Here is a 17,342-nt window from a genome sequence, read left to right on the forward strand (position 1 = left end):
TCTCTCTCTTTCTCTCTCTCTCTCTCTCTCTCATAAATGAATAAATGATTGAATGAATGAAATGTTCAATTCATCTCCCCAGGTAAAGAATCGTGAGGAGCTAAGGTGTGGCAGAGAACAATGGTAGTGAAAGAAGACAGTTGCCAGTGCCAGCAACGTGACCTGCTGCAGATACCAGGACTATAGTAGGATTTCACCTAGAGAGTTAACACCATACCCTTCCTCAAGTGGGAAAACAAATAAGAAAGCAAACTATCATTTCAAAGGATATTCTTAGGGTCAAAGCCAAACTTTACTGATGGAGAATCACAACTATAAAAAGCTCCATTGCTTTTTCTTAACCTCTGGAAGGCAATTCCCTTGAGTGCCACATTCTAGGAAACCAGTAATATCCAGCACCACTCTACAGCACAGTAAACTTATCCTTGTTTCTCAGAGATAGTTGTGATAACGAGTTATGTTTCTGCTGTAATTAACTTTGTTGTGAAGATGGTGAGAATTACTTTTTCCAATAATTTCTCAAGGTTGTGAATCTTTTTTTTTAAACCTGAAAATAGGGATCCCTGGGTGGCACAGCGGTTTGGCGCCTGCCTTTGGCCCAGGGCGCGATCCTGGGGACCCGGGATCGAGTCCCACATCGGGCTCCTGGTGCATGGAGCCTGCTTCTCCCTCGGCCTGTGTCTCTGCCTCTCTCTCTCTCTCTCTGTGACTATCATAAATAAATAAAAATTGAAAAAAAATATTTTAAACCTGAAAATAAACAGAAATGTCATTAACCAAAAGGTGCCTAAAACACCTATGCTGTGCAAGACAGTGTGGGGGACACAAAAAGGAGCTTACAATGTGCATGGGACTATAAAGTGAATCTTTATGGAAAGTTGCAGAACACTAAATCAATACATAAAAATAAGTTTCATTTCTGTACACTAACAATGAAAAATCTGAAATGGAAATGAAGAAAACAATTCCATTTATAATAGCATCAAAAAGAATAAAGTACAAATGGATGAAAGACCTAAATGTGAGACAGGAATCCATCAAAATCCTAGAGGGGGACACAGGCAGCAACCTTTTGACCTCAACCAAAGCAACTTTTTACAAGACACATATCTAAAGGCAAGGGAAACAAAAGCAAAAATGAACTATTGGGACTTCATCAAGATAAAAAGCTTCTGCACAACAGTGGAAACAGTCAACAAAACTAAAAGGCCACCTACAGAATGGGAGAAAATATTTGCAAATGACGTATCAGATAAAGGGCTAGTATCCAAGATCAATAAAGAACTTATCAAACTCAATACCCAAAAATACAAACAATCCAGTCAAGAAATGGGCAGAAGTAATCAACAGATCTTTCTCCAAAGAAGAGCTACATGTGGCCAACAGGCATATGAAAAAATGCTCCACATCACTTGTCATCGGGGAAATATAAATCAAGACCACAATGAGATACCACTTTACACTGGTGAGAATGGCTAAAATTCAAGAGAGAAAACAACAAATGTTGGTGAGGACATGGAGAAAGGGGAACCCTCTTCCACTGTTGGTGGGAAGGCAAGCTGGTGCAGCCACTCTGGAAAATAGTGCAGAGGTTCCTCAAGAAGTTAAAAACGACTACCCAAAACCTAGCAATTACATGACTGGGTATTTACCCCAAAGACACAGATGTATTGAAATGAAGGGCACCTGCCCTCCAATGTTCATAGCAGCAATGTCCACAATAGGCAAACTGTGGAAGAAGCTGAGATGTCCTTTGACAGATGAATGGATAACAAAGATGTGAGATATCACATCAGCCATCAGAAAGGATGAATACCTACCATTTACATCAGTGTGGATGGAACTGGAGGGTATCTATCATGCTGAGTAAAATAAGTCAATCAGAGAAAGACAATTACATGGTTTCATTCATATGCGTAATAGTGCAAGGGACCATAAAGGAAGGAGGGGAACTGAATGGGGAGAGATCAGAGAAGACAAACCATGAGAGACTCTTAACTCTGGGAAACAAACTGAGGGTCGCTGAAGGGGGAGGTGGATGGGGGGATGGGGTAAGTGGGTGATGGGCATGAAGGAGGGCATGTGATGTGATAAGCACTGGGTGTTATATGTAACTGATGAATTATTAAACATTACATCTGAAACTAAAGATGTACTATATGTTGACAAAATTGAATTTAAATTAAAAAAATAAAAGCCTTTATTTAGAGATAACTATATAAATAAAAATTAAAGACTTTTATTTAAAAATGAAAGAATAAAATACTTAGAGGGCGCGTAGGTGGCTCAGTCAGTTAAGCATCCAACTCTTGTTTTCAGCTCGTGTCATGATCTCAGGGTCCTGGGATCAAGCCCCACATTGTACACCATGCTCAGCAGGGAGCCTGCTGGAGATTCTCTCTTCCTTTCCATCTCCCTCTGCCCCTCCCCCTGCTCATGTGCTCGCTCACTCTCTCTCTCTCTCTGTCAAATAATAAATAATAAATAACAAATTCTTTTTTAAAAAGTAAAATACTAGGGATCCCTGGGTGGCGCAGTGGTTTAGGGCCTGCCTTTGGCCCGGGGCGCGATCCTGGAGACCCCGGATCGAATCCCACGTCGGGCTCCCGGTGCATGGAGTCTGCTTCTCCCTCTGCCTATGTCTCTGTCTCTGTCTCTCTCTCTCTCTGTGTGACTATCATAAATAAATTTTAAAAAATTAAAAATAAAATAAAATAAAATACTAAAAAAATAAATAAATAAAAATAAAATACTTAGAAATAAATCTAACAAAAAGGTGAAAGGCTTGTACATTGGAAACAATAAAATACTGCTGAAATGGGGCACCTGGCTGGCTCCATCAGTAGAGCAAGTGGCTCTTGATCTAGGGGTCATGAGTTGGAGCCCCATGTTGGTTAGAGTTTACTTTGAAAAATTGCCAAAAAAATTAAGATGACACAAATAAATGGGAAGACATCTATGTCCATGAGTTAGAAGATTTAATATTGGTAAGATGGTTATACTGCCCAAAGTAATCTATACAGTTCAATCCCTATCAAAATCTCCATGGCAATTTGTGCAGAAATAGAAAAATGCATGCTAAAATTCATATGGAATCTCAAGAGACACTGAGTAGCCAAAACTATTTTGAAAGGGAAGAATAAAACTGGAAGACTCACGTTCCTGATTGTCAAATGTATTACAAAGTTTGAGTAAAACAGTGTGGTACTGGCAAAAGATACACAAATAGACCAATAGAAAAGAGTAGAGATCCTAGAAATAAATCCTTGTATATATGGTCAAATGTTCTTCTATAAGAATGCCAAGACCACTCAATGAGGAAAGGAGTCTTCAAAAAATGTTATTGGGTGCAGTGGGGGGGCACCTGGCTGGCTCAGTTAGTAGAGCATGTGACTCTTGATCTCAGGGTCATGAATTCAAGCCCCACACTGGGTGTAGAGCTTACTTTTAAAAAAATTTTAATGGTACTGGAGAAACTGGATACCCACACAAAAAAGAATTAAGTTGGGCCCTTATCTTACACCATAAATAAAGATTAACTCAAAATGCATTAAAGACCTACATGTAAGACCTAAAAATATAAAACTCTTGAAAGAAAACATGGGGATGAGAGACTCCTAACTCTGGGAAACGAACAAGGGGTGGTAGAAAGGGAGGTGGGTGGGGGGTGGGGGTGACTGGGTGACAGGCACTGTGGGAGGCACTTGATGGGATGAACACTGGGTGTTATTCTATATGTTGGCAAATTGAACACCAATAAAAAATAAATAGAAAGAAAGAAAGAAAGAAAGAAAGAAAGAAAGAAAGAAAGAAAGAAAGAAAGAAAGAAAACATGGAGGGAATGCTTCATGACATTGGACTTGACAAAAATTTCTATTTTAAAAGATTTATTTATTCATTAGAGAGAGCAGAGTAGGGGCAGAGGGAAAGAATCAGGAAGCGGAGTACCCACTGAGCACGGAGCGCAATGCAGGGCTCGATCCTACAACTCATGAGATCATGGCCTGAGCCAGCTCCAAGAGCCGGACACTCAACCAGCTAAGCCACACAGGTGTCCCAATAATTTCTTAGATATAACACCAAAAGCCAAAATAGACAGTGTTGTATGTAGAGAAGGTGTGTGCAAGGGAGGGAGGTCAGGAGTTCAGTTTAAACACATGGAATGGGTCGAGTTTTAAATGTCTCTTAGACATGCAAGTGGAGATACCATGTACGCATTTGAATTTGAGTCTGGAGTTCAGGAGCAAGTTGTAATCTAGAGGTATTCATTTGGGAATTTGTTGAAATACACATAGTCATATTTAAAGTTCCAAGTCTATGTGGGATCATCTAGAGAGAGAGTATATTCAAGGGAAGAAGGCCCAGGATCTGGATTACTGGCCCTACAAAATATTCAGTGATGGGAATGAAAAGAAACAACCAGAAAAGTAGAATGAAAAAGAGTGCCAGTAAGGGGGAAGAAATGAGGAAAATGTGGTTTCTGGAAGCCTCAGAAGGTTTTCATGGAGGATTGAGTGAATGACTGTGTCAAATATTGTTGAGTATTTAAAGACAACATGCAGCAGACACCGGGGGGTTGACAAGGACAGTTTTAGTGGAGCAGAGGAGGCAGAAGCCAGACCGCACTGGGTTAGAGGATGAACAGGAGGTGAGGATGTACAGAGAGTGAGTGCAGGCCCATCGTCCCATTGAGCCCAGCATCTCCTACTGCCCAAGAGACCTGCTTCTTCTTACTAATCCTTGCAGCAACTCCAAATGGTTGCAACTATTAGATACTTTCCCTTCTACTTCCAAACATGCTTGTATCTATTTCTCAAGACATAATTACCTTCTTCCTTCCTATTTCATCAATAGCAAGGCCATACTCTACCTTCTCTTAGATGACAAAGTACTGTTGGGTTCTCTAGGACTTTTCATTTTGTTTTCAAGCCCTGCGGCAAACTCATCTGTTTCATCAGTCATCATTCCCTGAAAAAAATCAATCAACATATTCCATTAATGATAACAATGCAACCATTGCAGAGTCGGAAAGTCTGCATATATGTCTAAAATCATGCATTTGTGTCATTAAAATAAATTTTCATCATGCGGCAAAAATTTACCATTCACCAAGACATGCTCTGTTCTCAGAAATGCAACTTAATTTTAATCCAATCTAAGTGGAATGAGGAAGAAGTGAAAATACAAAGTGTTGTCCAAAGCCAAACATGATACCACCATGATTAATCAAAATGTTTGGGGAATGAGTGACTCTCATCACCAAACACATGGTTACCCATTGAAGAAGTGTAATCCATTCTGTGTCAACCCTCATTAGGGGAAATCATTCACATGTGTGCACGTGTGTGTGTGTGTGTGTGTGTGTGTGTGTGTGTATAGGGGTCTCTTTATACTTTAAACTAATCATTAACAAATATTGATTACCACTTACCTAATGCCGCACATAGATGGTGAAGGGTAGGGTAGTTTAAAAATTTAAGTCCCCAAACACAGAGAGATTCAAATATGTCCACCTAGGTGCCTGGTTGAGAGGGGTGCTTTTCAACGTCAGGGGATAAGGACCAGAAGTATAGGTTATCTTTTAAAAAAAGGTTATCTTTAAGCTGTTATCAGTCAAGAATAACCAAAACTATGCCCCCTGTTATTTGAACAAAACCACAAGAAAGAATTTTTTATGCAATTTGCATTTCCCACAATAGAAGAGTGCAGACATTTTTCCAGCATTTACTAGCTGCCAGTGACTATTCTAAATGTTTTCTTTTTTCTTTTTTTAAATATTTATTTATTTAGAGAGAGAGGCAGAGACACAGGCAGAGGGAGAAGCAGGCTCCAATCAGGGAGTCTGACGTGGGACTCGACCCCAGAACCCCAGGACCACGCCCTGGGCCGAAGGCAGGCTCTAAACCGCTGAGCCACCCAGGGACCCCTCTAAATGTTTTACATGTATTAACTCACGTAATCCTTTGCAGAACCCTGTGAACTAGGTGGGATTATCATCCTCATTGTTATAAATAAGAAAACCAAAGCACAGAAAGATTAAGGGAAACTCTAATCAATTGAAGACTGGGGTAAGGTGGAATATCGTCAAGTCTAGTCTTTGTGAGACAAGGATTATTGCCTGTCCTGTGCCTTCGTACCAATGACTTCTTTTACAAGTGCAGATATAATGTGTCTCTCCCATCCTCAGCAGGGCTGTGATACAGCCCCAGAGAAAAGATACTCTTCAGGGAGTAGAAAGAACACCTAAGGAAAAGCACCCCTCCTAGCACTGAATATAGCACCAAAAGAAGTATCCTAACCAGGGCCGAAATATAGCACCCATAGAAAATCCCTCTACTGCATAGCTGAGACAGGGTGCCTAAGGGAAACCCCTCCCCCCAGTGCTGACATAAACACCCAAGAAAGAGTGCCACACCTGCGCTGAAATAGAACACCCAGGGAAAAGTCCTCTCCAGGACTTAGAGAGAAAGAGGAAGATCCCCCCACCCCCAAAAGGGGTGAAGTCTAGGTCTTGTTGGAGAAGCCGAACTATGACTCAGTACACCGCAGAAGATTTTTGTGGTGCTGGAAACCCACCCTCCAGAATTAGAGCTGTAGCACTCAAGGGAGAATCCCCTTGTCTATGGCTCAGAGCAAACATTGAAGGAAAACTCCTCCCTTAACATGGTTGAGATAGAGGGCCTTAGGAAGATATCCTCCCTGCTTCACCTCAGACAGGGCACTCAAGTGAAAGCCCCCTCTCTCTCCATGTCTAAGAGAGCATTCAAGGAAGAGCCCCCACCCCAGGACAATGTAAAGCACCCATAGAAGAGTTTCCCTTTATAGGGCTTAGATACAGAATCTAAGAAAAAGCCCCAAAACCAGGGCTGAGGTGAACCAATCAGGAAAGGAACTCCCCACTGCAGGGTTGATAAGCAAGGGAAGTCCCTTCCCCCAATATAGCAGAGATAGGGAGCACCCATGAGAAAGTCCTCCCCCAGTACTGAGTACCAAAGAAGAGATCCTCCTCGCTGGACTCAAAGACCCCTCATCAACGCAGCTGAGTGTGCCCCAGGGAGAGTTCTCCTTCCCGGAATTGAGATAAATTAACCAAGGAATACTACCACCCCCTGGGCTGAGAACACCCAAGGAAGAATTCCCTTCCAGGGCAGAGATAAAGTTCCCAAGGAAAAGTATTCCCATGCCAAGAGTTGAAATCTTATTGAAGGGGACTAGAAGCAACTCAAAGGATGGCAGTCAGGTTGTGGTGCCACACCGGTGGAACTTTCTACAAATTTCCCCTCTAACAGCAGCCAGAAATCAGCCTCAGGGGTATCTGATAATGTTGTACCCATAGATGACACCCTGGAAGTACTCTGGTGTATTACTGCTTGGGAGGTTTTAAAGAGAAGCTGTTGGCCAAGAACTGCTGCTGGCCACAATGCCCTGTACCAGTTGGGCACTGAGAAAGTGGTGTGGGGTGCGGAGGGAGCCTGGTGCTGGAAAAGCCTCATGCCCAGCAGGGGTCTGCTATGCTAGCCACCGGAACCAGGAAGCAAAAATTTTCCCTCTGCCATGTCTCTGGCGCCCCCTATAGACAAACTTCAGGACAAGTGCCACAAGAAAAAATTTAAAGAAATCAGGGCTTTTCCACAGAGTAGGCCAAGCAGGTGAATTGGGAGACAAGAATCAAGAGATCCAGAAACCAGTACACTGTATTTAACAAACGAGCCAAGTCATGCAAATAATCCTAATCAATGTAGAAAACGTAAGTGATAAAATGTGATCACTATTCATGAGGACAAAATTAAAAGCATTTGTTGAGGAGGGAATCTACCAGATTATTCCTAGTGGTGCACAGTATTCCTAGTCATGAAAATTAGAAGTATTCTTTGTAAGATCAAGAACAAGACAAGAGGGGCGCCTGCGTGGTTCAGTCTGCTGGGTATCTGACTCTTGATTTTGGCTCAGGTCATGATCTGATGGGTCACAAGATGGAGCCCCACATCAGACTCCTGGGTCAGTGAGGAGTCTGCTTGAGATTCTCCCTCTCTGCCTCTTGCGTGCCTCTCTCTCTCTCTCTCTCAAATAAATAAATCTTTAAAAAATAAAATAAAAAAGAATGTCCACTATCACCACCTCTATTCAACATTGGACTACAAGAATCCCTAGCTTGCACATTGAGACAATAAAAGATAAGTTATTTAACTAAACTAAAATCTCAAAGTAGTCTGTAGACAAAGAATTTAATAACAATGAGGCTAGATGTAAAATAAACATATACAAACTAATTGCATTTCTATATAACAGCCACAAGAAATTTAGAAATATAAGTTTTTAAGCTATTATTAAAATTAGCAAAACTAAATAAGGAATAAACATACAAAGGTAGAAATATACATAGCATATATGGGATACGTATATGACAGAGAGAGAGAAAGTGTGTGTGAAATGAATATAACTAAATGTGTGTGAAACGGTATGCAGATAATTATGAAATTTTATTGGAAGACATCAGACAATATTTAAAGAGATGGCTACACCATAAAAACCATAAATAGGAGACTCAGTCTCCACTTCCTCCACCACTCAATTTAAAGTACAAATCTATCACAATTACAATGTAAACACCAACAAGGTTTTTCATGAAACTTGGCAAGCTGATTCTAAAATTTAAATGGAAAGGTAAATACCCCCAAATAGCCAAGACAAACATACAGAAGAACAAATTAGGGGGATCTACCTTACTATTCCAAAACTTACTAGCTTTTAGTAATAGTGTGCTAGAGATGCAGAGGTATATACATCGAACAAAGCTGAGCCTAGAAATCGTCTCATGCACAAGAGGGAATTTGATGCATTTCACAGATAACATTTCAGATCACTGAGGAAAGAACAGACTTTTTTTCTTTTTGCAATATATGGCACTGGGACAATTAGCAATCAATGTGAAAAATAATGCAATTGGGTTTCTTCTTCACACCATATACAAAAATGAAACAATTTTAGATAACTACTTACATTTAAAAAAAACAAAACTTTAGAAGAAATTTGAAAGACTTCAAAATAGGGAAAGATTTCTTAAAGAAGACATAAAAATCACTAAACATAAAAGGTTGATGTAATGGTATTGGTAATACTCTCATTTTTAAGTTTGATGGTAAGTTTACAAATGTCACTTTTACTAAGCTTCATCTATATAAATGCCCCATATATTCTTGTATGGATGAAATTACATCATAAATGTTTGACTGGAAGAAGAAAGGTGCACAAAGTATGGCAGAGAAGGAGGTCAGTGCCCTTAATAACCACAGAAGAAATAGGGGCACCTGGATGGCTCAGCTGGTTAAGTGACTGACTCTTGGTTTTGGCTCAGGTTGAGAGCTCAGGGTCATGAGATCAAATCCTGTGTAGGACTCAACACTTAGCATGGAGTCTCCTTGGGACTCTCCCTCTCCCTTTGCCCCTCCTCCCACTCTCTCTTTATCTCTCTCTAAAATATAAACAAATCTTTCAAAAAATAACCAAGGAGGAAATAAATCCAACTTTTAGCAGAATTCTAGTCTTACTAGTGAACCTATGGTTTGAAGAAATTATTATAAAGGCAGGGTTAACATTAAAGAAAATCATGAAAAACAAAAATCCTAGCAAGCTGTTATTTTTTTGTATATTTTTTATTGGAGTTCAATTTGCCAACATATAGTATAATACCCAGTGCTCATCACCAAGTCCCCCCATCCCCCTACCCACTTCACCTTCCACTATACCTTGTTCGTTTCCCAGAGTTAGGAGTCTCTCATGTTCTGTCACCCTCTCTGATATTTCCCACTCATTTTCTCACCTTTCCCCTTTAATCCTTTTCACTATTACCCTTATAAATGAAACCATATAATGTTTGCCCTTCTCCGATTGACTTATTTCACTCAGCATATATCCTCCAGTTCCATCCACGTTGAAGCAATGGTGGGTATTTGTCATTTCTAATGGCTGAGTAATATTCCATTGTATATGTAGACCACATCTTTATCCATTCATCTTTCGATGGACACCTACGCTACTTCCACAGTTTGGCTATTGTGGACATTGCTGCTATAAACATTGGGGTACGGGTGCCCCTTGAATTCACTATATCTGTATCTTTGGGTAAATCCCCAGTAGTGAAATTGCTGGATTGTAGGGTAGCTCTATTTTTAACTCTTTGAGGAAACTCCACACAGTTTTCCAGAGTGGCTGCACCGTTTCACATTCCCACCAACAGTGCAAGAGGGTTCCCTTTTCTCCACGTCCTCTCCAACATTTGTTGTTTCCAGTCTTGTGAATTTTCACCATTCTCACTGGTGTGAGGTGGTATCTCATGTGGTTTTGATTTGCATTTCCCTGATGGCCAGTGATGCAGAGCATTTTCTCATGTGCTTGTTGGCCATGTTTATGTCTTCCTCTGTGAAATTTCTGTTCATGTCTTTTGCCCATTTCATGATTGGATTGTTTGTTTCTTTGCTGTTGAGTTTAAGAAGTTCTTTATAGATCTTGGATACTAGCCCTTTATCTGATAGGTCATTTGCAAATATCTTTTCCCATTCTGTAGGTTGTCTTTTAGTTTTGTTGACTGTTTCTTTGGCTGTGCAGAAGCTTTTTAACCTGATGAAGTCCCAGTAGTTCATTTTTGCTTTTGTTTCCCTTGCCTTCATAGAGTATCTTGCCAGAAGTTGCTGTGGCCAAGCTCAAAAAGAGTGATGCCTGTGTTCTCCTCTAGGAGTTGGATGGATTCTTGTCACACATTTAGATCTTTCATACATTTTGAGTTTATCTTTGGGTATGGTGTAAAAGAATGGTCTCGTTTCATTCTTCTGCACGTGGCTGTCCAATTTTCCCAGCACCATTTACTGAACAGACTGTCCTTTCCCAGTGGATAGTCTTCCCTGCTTTGTAGAATATTAGTTGACCATAGAGTTGAGAGCCCATTTCTGGATTCTCTATTCTACTCCATTGATCTATGTGTCTGTTTTTGTGCCAGTACCACACTGTCTTGTTGATCACAGATTAGTAGTACAACTTGAAATCCAGCATTATGATGCCCCTGGCTCTGGTTTTCTTTTTCAATAGTCCCCTGGCTATTCGGGGTCTTTTCTGATTCCACACAAATCTTAAGATGATTTGTTCCAACTCTGAAGGAAGTCCATGGTATTTTGATAGGGATTGCATTGAACGTGTACATTCTGCCCTGGGTAGCACTGACATTTTCACAATATTAATTCTTCCAATCCATGAGCAAGGATTATTTTTCCACCTCTTTGTGTCTTTCTCAATGTTTTTCAGAAATGTTCTGTAGTTTTGAGGGTATAGATCCTTTACCTCTTTGGTTTGGTTTCTTCCTTGGTATCTTACGTTTTTGGGTGCAATTGTAAATGGGATTGACTCCTTAATTTCTCTTTCTTCAGTCTCATTGTTAGAGTATAGAAATGCCACTGATATCTGGGCATTGATTATGTATTCTGCCACATTACTGAATTGCTGTATGCATTCTAGCAATCTTGGGGTGGAGGCTTTTGGGTTTTCTATGTACAGTATCATGTCATCTGTGAAGAGGGAGAGTTTGCCTTCTTCTTTGCCAATTTGAATACCTTTTATTTCTTTTTGTTGCCTGATTGCTGAGGCTAGGACTTCTAGTACTATGTTGAATAACAGTGGTGAGAGTGGACATCCCTGTCATGTTCCTGATCTTAGGGAAAAGGCTCTCTGTTTCCCCATTGAGAATGATATTTGCTGTGGGCTTTTCGTAGATGGCTTTTAAGATGTTGAGGAATGTTCCCTCTATCCCTACACTCTGAAGAGTTTTGATCAGGAATGGATGCTGTATTTTGCCAAATGCTTTCTCTGCATCTATGGAGAGGATCATATGCTTCTTGTGTTTTCTCTTGTTGATATGATTTATCACATTGATTGTTTTACGAGTGTTGAACCAACCTTGCATCTGGGGGATAAATCCCAATTGGTCACGGTGAATAATCTTCTTAATGTACTGTTGCTTCCTATTGGCTACTATCTTGTTGAGAATTTTTGCATCTGTGTTCATCAGGGATATTGGTCTACAATTCTCCTTTTTGGTGGGGTCTTTGTCTGGTTTCGGGAATTAAGGTGATGCTGGCCTCATAGAACGAGTTTGAAAGTATTCTGTCCCTTTCTATCTTTCAAAACAGCTTTAGTAGAATAGGTATTGTTTCTTCTGTAAACGTTTGACTGAATTCCCCTGGGAAGCCAGCTGACCCTGGACTTTTGTGTCTTGGGAGGTTTTTGATGACTGCTTCAATTTCTTCCCTGGTTATTGGCCTCTTCAGGTTTTCTATTTCTTTCTGTTCCAGTTTTGGTAATTTGTGGTAAGCTGTTATTTTTTAATGGATACCTGATTCATCCCATGAATGCAAAGATGGGTCAACTTTTAAAAAGCTATTCTTATAATTTACCACCTTAATAAGTAAAAGAAGAAAAAACATATGAATATATCAATATATACAAAAAAAGCAAATAACAAAATTTAATATTCATTCCTAAACTTTAAAAAGAATGATAACAAAGAGTAGGACATAAGGTTAATATGAAAATGTCAATTGCTTTCCTAAATACTAATAATTAAAATTGGAATTTGAAATTAAAAAAAACAATACCATTTGCAACACCAAAATAATGAAATACATATAAATTAAACAAAATATGTACAGGATCTCTACGTGGAAAAGAACAAGAAATAGGGGCACCTTGGTAGCTCAGTTGGTTATAATAAAGAGATACTTCATGTTCACAAATTGGAATGATTCAATATTAATATCAATTCTGTCTAACATTATCTATAGATTCAAAGCAATTCCAATCAATATCTTAGCAAGTTATTTGTAGTTATTGACAAACTGGGTGTAAAGATTACAGAAAAAGATGAAAGACCCTAAACAGCCAACACAATACTGAAAAATAAGAACAAAAATGGAAGACTCACACTAGCCAATTTCAAGACTTCGTATAAAGCTACAGTAGTCAAGACAGTACAGTATTAACAAAAGAGTGGATATTATGGATAAATGGAATAGAGTCGACAAACCAGAAATAGAGCCACACGTATATAGTCAACTGATTTTTGGCAAAGGAGCAAAGACAATTCAATGGAGAAAGCACAGTATTTTCAACAAATGGTGTTGAAACGAGTGTCTGTATGGAAAAAAAACTGAACCTAGACACAGATCTTTCATCTTTCACAAAAACTAACTCAAAATAGATTGTAGGCCTAAAAATAAAGTAAAAAACGATAAAACTTCTATAAGGAAACAGGAGAAAATCTAGGTGACCTTGGGTTTGAAAATGAGCTTTTATTTTTTTCAATTTTTTTATTTAAATCTTAGTGAACATACAGTGCAATATTGATTTTAGAAGTAGAATTCAGTGATTCACTGCTTACATACAACACCCAGTGCTCATCACAGGTGCCCTCCTTTATCTTTATCACCCATCTAGCCCATACCTCACCTACCTCCCTCCAGCAACCTTGTTTGTTCTCCACCATTACGAGTCTCTCATGGTAGGGCGCCTGATGGCTCAGTAACTTAAGCATCTGACCTTGATTTGTTCATGTCATAATCTCAGGGTCATGATCTCAGGGTCATGAGATCAAGTTCCACCTGGAGCCCCACATCAGGTTCCATGCTCAGCAGGGAGTCTCCTTGAAGATTCTCTCTCTGCCCCTCCCCCTGCTCTCTCTAAAATAAATAAATCTTTTTAAAAAGAGGCTCTTATGGTTTGTTTCCCTCTCTTCTTTGGGAAATGAGATTTTAAATTCAAAACAAAAGCATGATTCATAAAACAAATTTGGTATGTTGGACTTTACTAAAATGAAAAACTTCACTGTGATACACTGTCATGAGAATAAAAAGACAAACCACAGACTGGGAGAAAATATTTGAAAAAAACACATCTGTAAAAGACTTGTATTCAAAATATACAAAAAAACCTCAACAATAAGAAAACAAACACCATAATTTGAAATTGAGGAAAAGATCCAAATAGATACTTCATCAAAAGACAGGAGACAAATAAGCATATGAAAAGATGCTCAACATCATTTGTCATTAGGGAACTGCAAATTAAGATAAAATATGGAGTGCTTGAGTGGCTCAGTCAGTTTTGCGACTCACTCTTGATTTTGGCTCTGGTCATGATCTCAGGGCTATGGGATGGTACCTCATGTCAGGCTCTGCACTTAGCAGGGTGTACTTGAGATTCTCCCTCTCCCTCTGCCCATTTCCCTCACTCTCTTTCTCTCATTAAAATTAGTAAATAAATTATAATCAATCAATCAATCAATCAATCGAGATATCATTACACACCTGTTAGAATAGCTAAAACCTAAAACCTGATCATGCCAGTTGCTGATGAGGATGCAGGGCAACAGGAATTCTCATTTATTGTTGATGGGAATACCAAATGGCACAGCCACTTTGGAAGATAGCTTGGCAATTTCTTAAAGCTGAACATAATCTTACCATATAATTCAGCAATCATGCACCTTAATATTTACCAAACTAACATGATTATGTCCACACAAAAACATGCATGCAAATACGTTTTTTTGGGTTTTACCCGCATGCAAATGTTTAAAGCAGCTTTATTCATAATCTTTGAAAACTGGAGATGTCCTTTAATAGGTAAACAAACTGTGGAATGTTCATCGAATGGACTATTATTCAGAGATTTTAAAAATTAGGTAAGCCTCAAACAGACGTGAAAGAACCTTAAATGCATATTGCTAAGTAGAAGAAGCCAGTCTAAAAAGGCTACCTACTGCATGATTCCAACCATATGACTTTCTAGAAAAGGCAAAACTATAGAGACAATAAAAAGATCAGTCGTAAACTGGAGCCCCAGGGAAAGGGACAGGGTTGAGTAGGTGAAGCACAAGGGATTTTTAGAGCTATTGAAATTATTCTATATGATAATGCAATTGTGGATACATAACATTGTAGATTTGTCAAAATCGATTGAACTTTAGGGCATGAAAAGTGAGCCCTGGTGTATACAAATTTTAAAAAATCATTTTAAAGATTTTAAGAGGTGACAAAGCTATCTGTATTACAAATTTGTGAAACAAACACACTGAAGGGGCGGGGGTGCTGACTAATTAACTTTGGAAATGAGTGAGGTCTGTAAAACTAATGGCAAACAGAGATACATAATTGCTGCTCTAGTTTGAAATGTCTTCCATGGGAGTACAGGGTAATGTTTCTGGAACTGTATATACTGGATTTAAACAATTCAAGTAAATGGGCAGCAGATGGTGGGAACCAGGTTTCTTAGTGTGGGAGTAGAAGTCTGCAGATCAGCAGGAGAGGTGGTTAGAAAGATTTATGTGGTGATGGATGGAACATCAGTATGAACTTGCATTCCACTTAATAGAAATACAGGGGATCCCTGGGTGGCTCAGCGGTTCAGTGCCTGCCTTTGGCTCAGGGCGTGATCCTGGAGTCCTGGGATCCAGTCCCGCATCAGGCTCCGGCATGAAGCCTGCTTCTCCCTCTGCCTGTGTCTCTGCCTCTCTCTCTCTCTCTCTCTCTCTCTCTCTCTCTCTCTCTCTCTCTATATATATATATATATATATATATATATATATATATATATACACAGAGGTTACATCCAGAAATATTTATGTGTGTGTATATGCACAGGTTAGCGCACACACATATGTTTCCTTGCCCTGTGAGCTGAAAGGGCCTCGAAGCAACAAAACCCCTGCAGCACTGGGCACAACCAGGGCCCAGATCCTGATTTCTAATACTATCCTTCCATAAAAGGCACCAGGTTCCCTGGAGAAAAGGCTGATTCTAGGACTGGGGAAGGAAATACACACAATGAGCCTGGAATATCTTGTAGTGCCAGAAAGGAAGAGCTGAAAACAAAATAAAGAAGTCCACTCTAATGGGAGTATGTCAAAGAGACACAGGAGTCCAATGAAAAAGTTATCAGTGTCCAGAACTGAAATAATTTCAACCCCAAAATAGTGTTACATGATAACCCAGAGTATTAAAAAAAGCCCAAATTTATATGAATACATGATTGAATAAATCAATAAGTGGGAAAGAAGAAACATCTCCTGTGCAGAAGAATGCCAAATAATTGATGTAGATACTTCATCCTCAAGGAGGTGGAGCATAACTCCCCACTCCCTAAGTGTGGCCTATGCAAAGTGACTTCCTTCCAAAGAATACAGTATGGCAATGGGGAAAGAGTAGCTTTACAGTGGAGAAATCTGACAAACACTAACTTAGGTGATCAAAAATAAGATCAACAGTGATAAGTCATGTTAATAGATATGTACTCTTGGGACGCCTGCGTGGCTCAGTGGTTGAGCATCTGCCTTCAACTCAGTGTGATCCTGGAGTTCTATGATGGAGTCCCCGCATTGGGCTCTCTGCAGGGAGCCTGCTTCTCCCTCTGCTTATGTTTCTGCCTCTCTCTCTCTGAGTCTCTCAAGAATAAAATCTTTTTAAAAAGATGGGTACCCTTGATGTGATAACAATAGCACACATAATCCCAGTATAATAATGGTAAAAACATCAGACAAATCCCAACAGAGGAACATTTCACCAAATACCTGACCAGTATTCCTCAAAGCTGTGAAGCTTTGGGCGCCTGGATTGCTCAGTGGTTTAAGCATCTGCCTTCGGCCCAGGTCATGATCCTGGGGTCCTGGGATGGAGCCCCACCTCCAGCTCCCTGCTCAGTGGGGAGTCTGCTTCTCCCTCTGCCTCTGCCCCTCCCCCCAACTCATGCTCACTCTGTGTCAAATAAATCTTAAGAAAAGTTGTCATCAGTAACAGGGACAGTATGAGAAACTGTCACAGCCAAGAAAAACCTAAGAAGATATCACAGTTACATGTAAAGCAGTATCCTGGATGGAATCCTGGAATACAAAAAGAACATTAAGTAAAATCTGTGAAAACTTGAATATTAACTGTAGTTTATAATAATGTATCAATATTGGTTCCTTGCTGGTATCAAATGTCTCATGGTAACATAAGATATTAGCAGTAGGGGAAACTGAGTATGGGACATGTGGGATCTCTGCGCCATCTTCCCAATCTTTCTGTAACTCAGAAACAGTTCTGAAAAATAAAGTTTACTTTGAAAATATTTTAAAAAGAAGAGGTAGGGGGACTATTTAAGAGACTGGAGAGACACACTAACCAATGTAATTTGTGAACCTTGGTGGGGGTTGGCATGAAAGTCATTCTGGGGACACATGGGGAAATTTGAATATAATATTGGATGGTTCACTATTTTCTTCAGTGTGAGAGTGGTATTGTGGTTAAACAGGAAATGTCCTC

The sequence above is a fragment of the Canis lupus genome, chromosome X (assembly GCF_011100685.1).
Source record: "Canis lupus familiaris isolate Mischka breed German Shepherd chromosome X, alternate assembly UU_Cfam_GSD_1.0, whole genome shotgun sequence".
Lineage (NCBI taxonomy): Eukaryota > Metazoa > Chordata > Mammalia > Carnivora > Canidae > Canis > Canis lupus.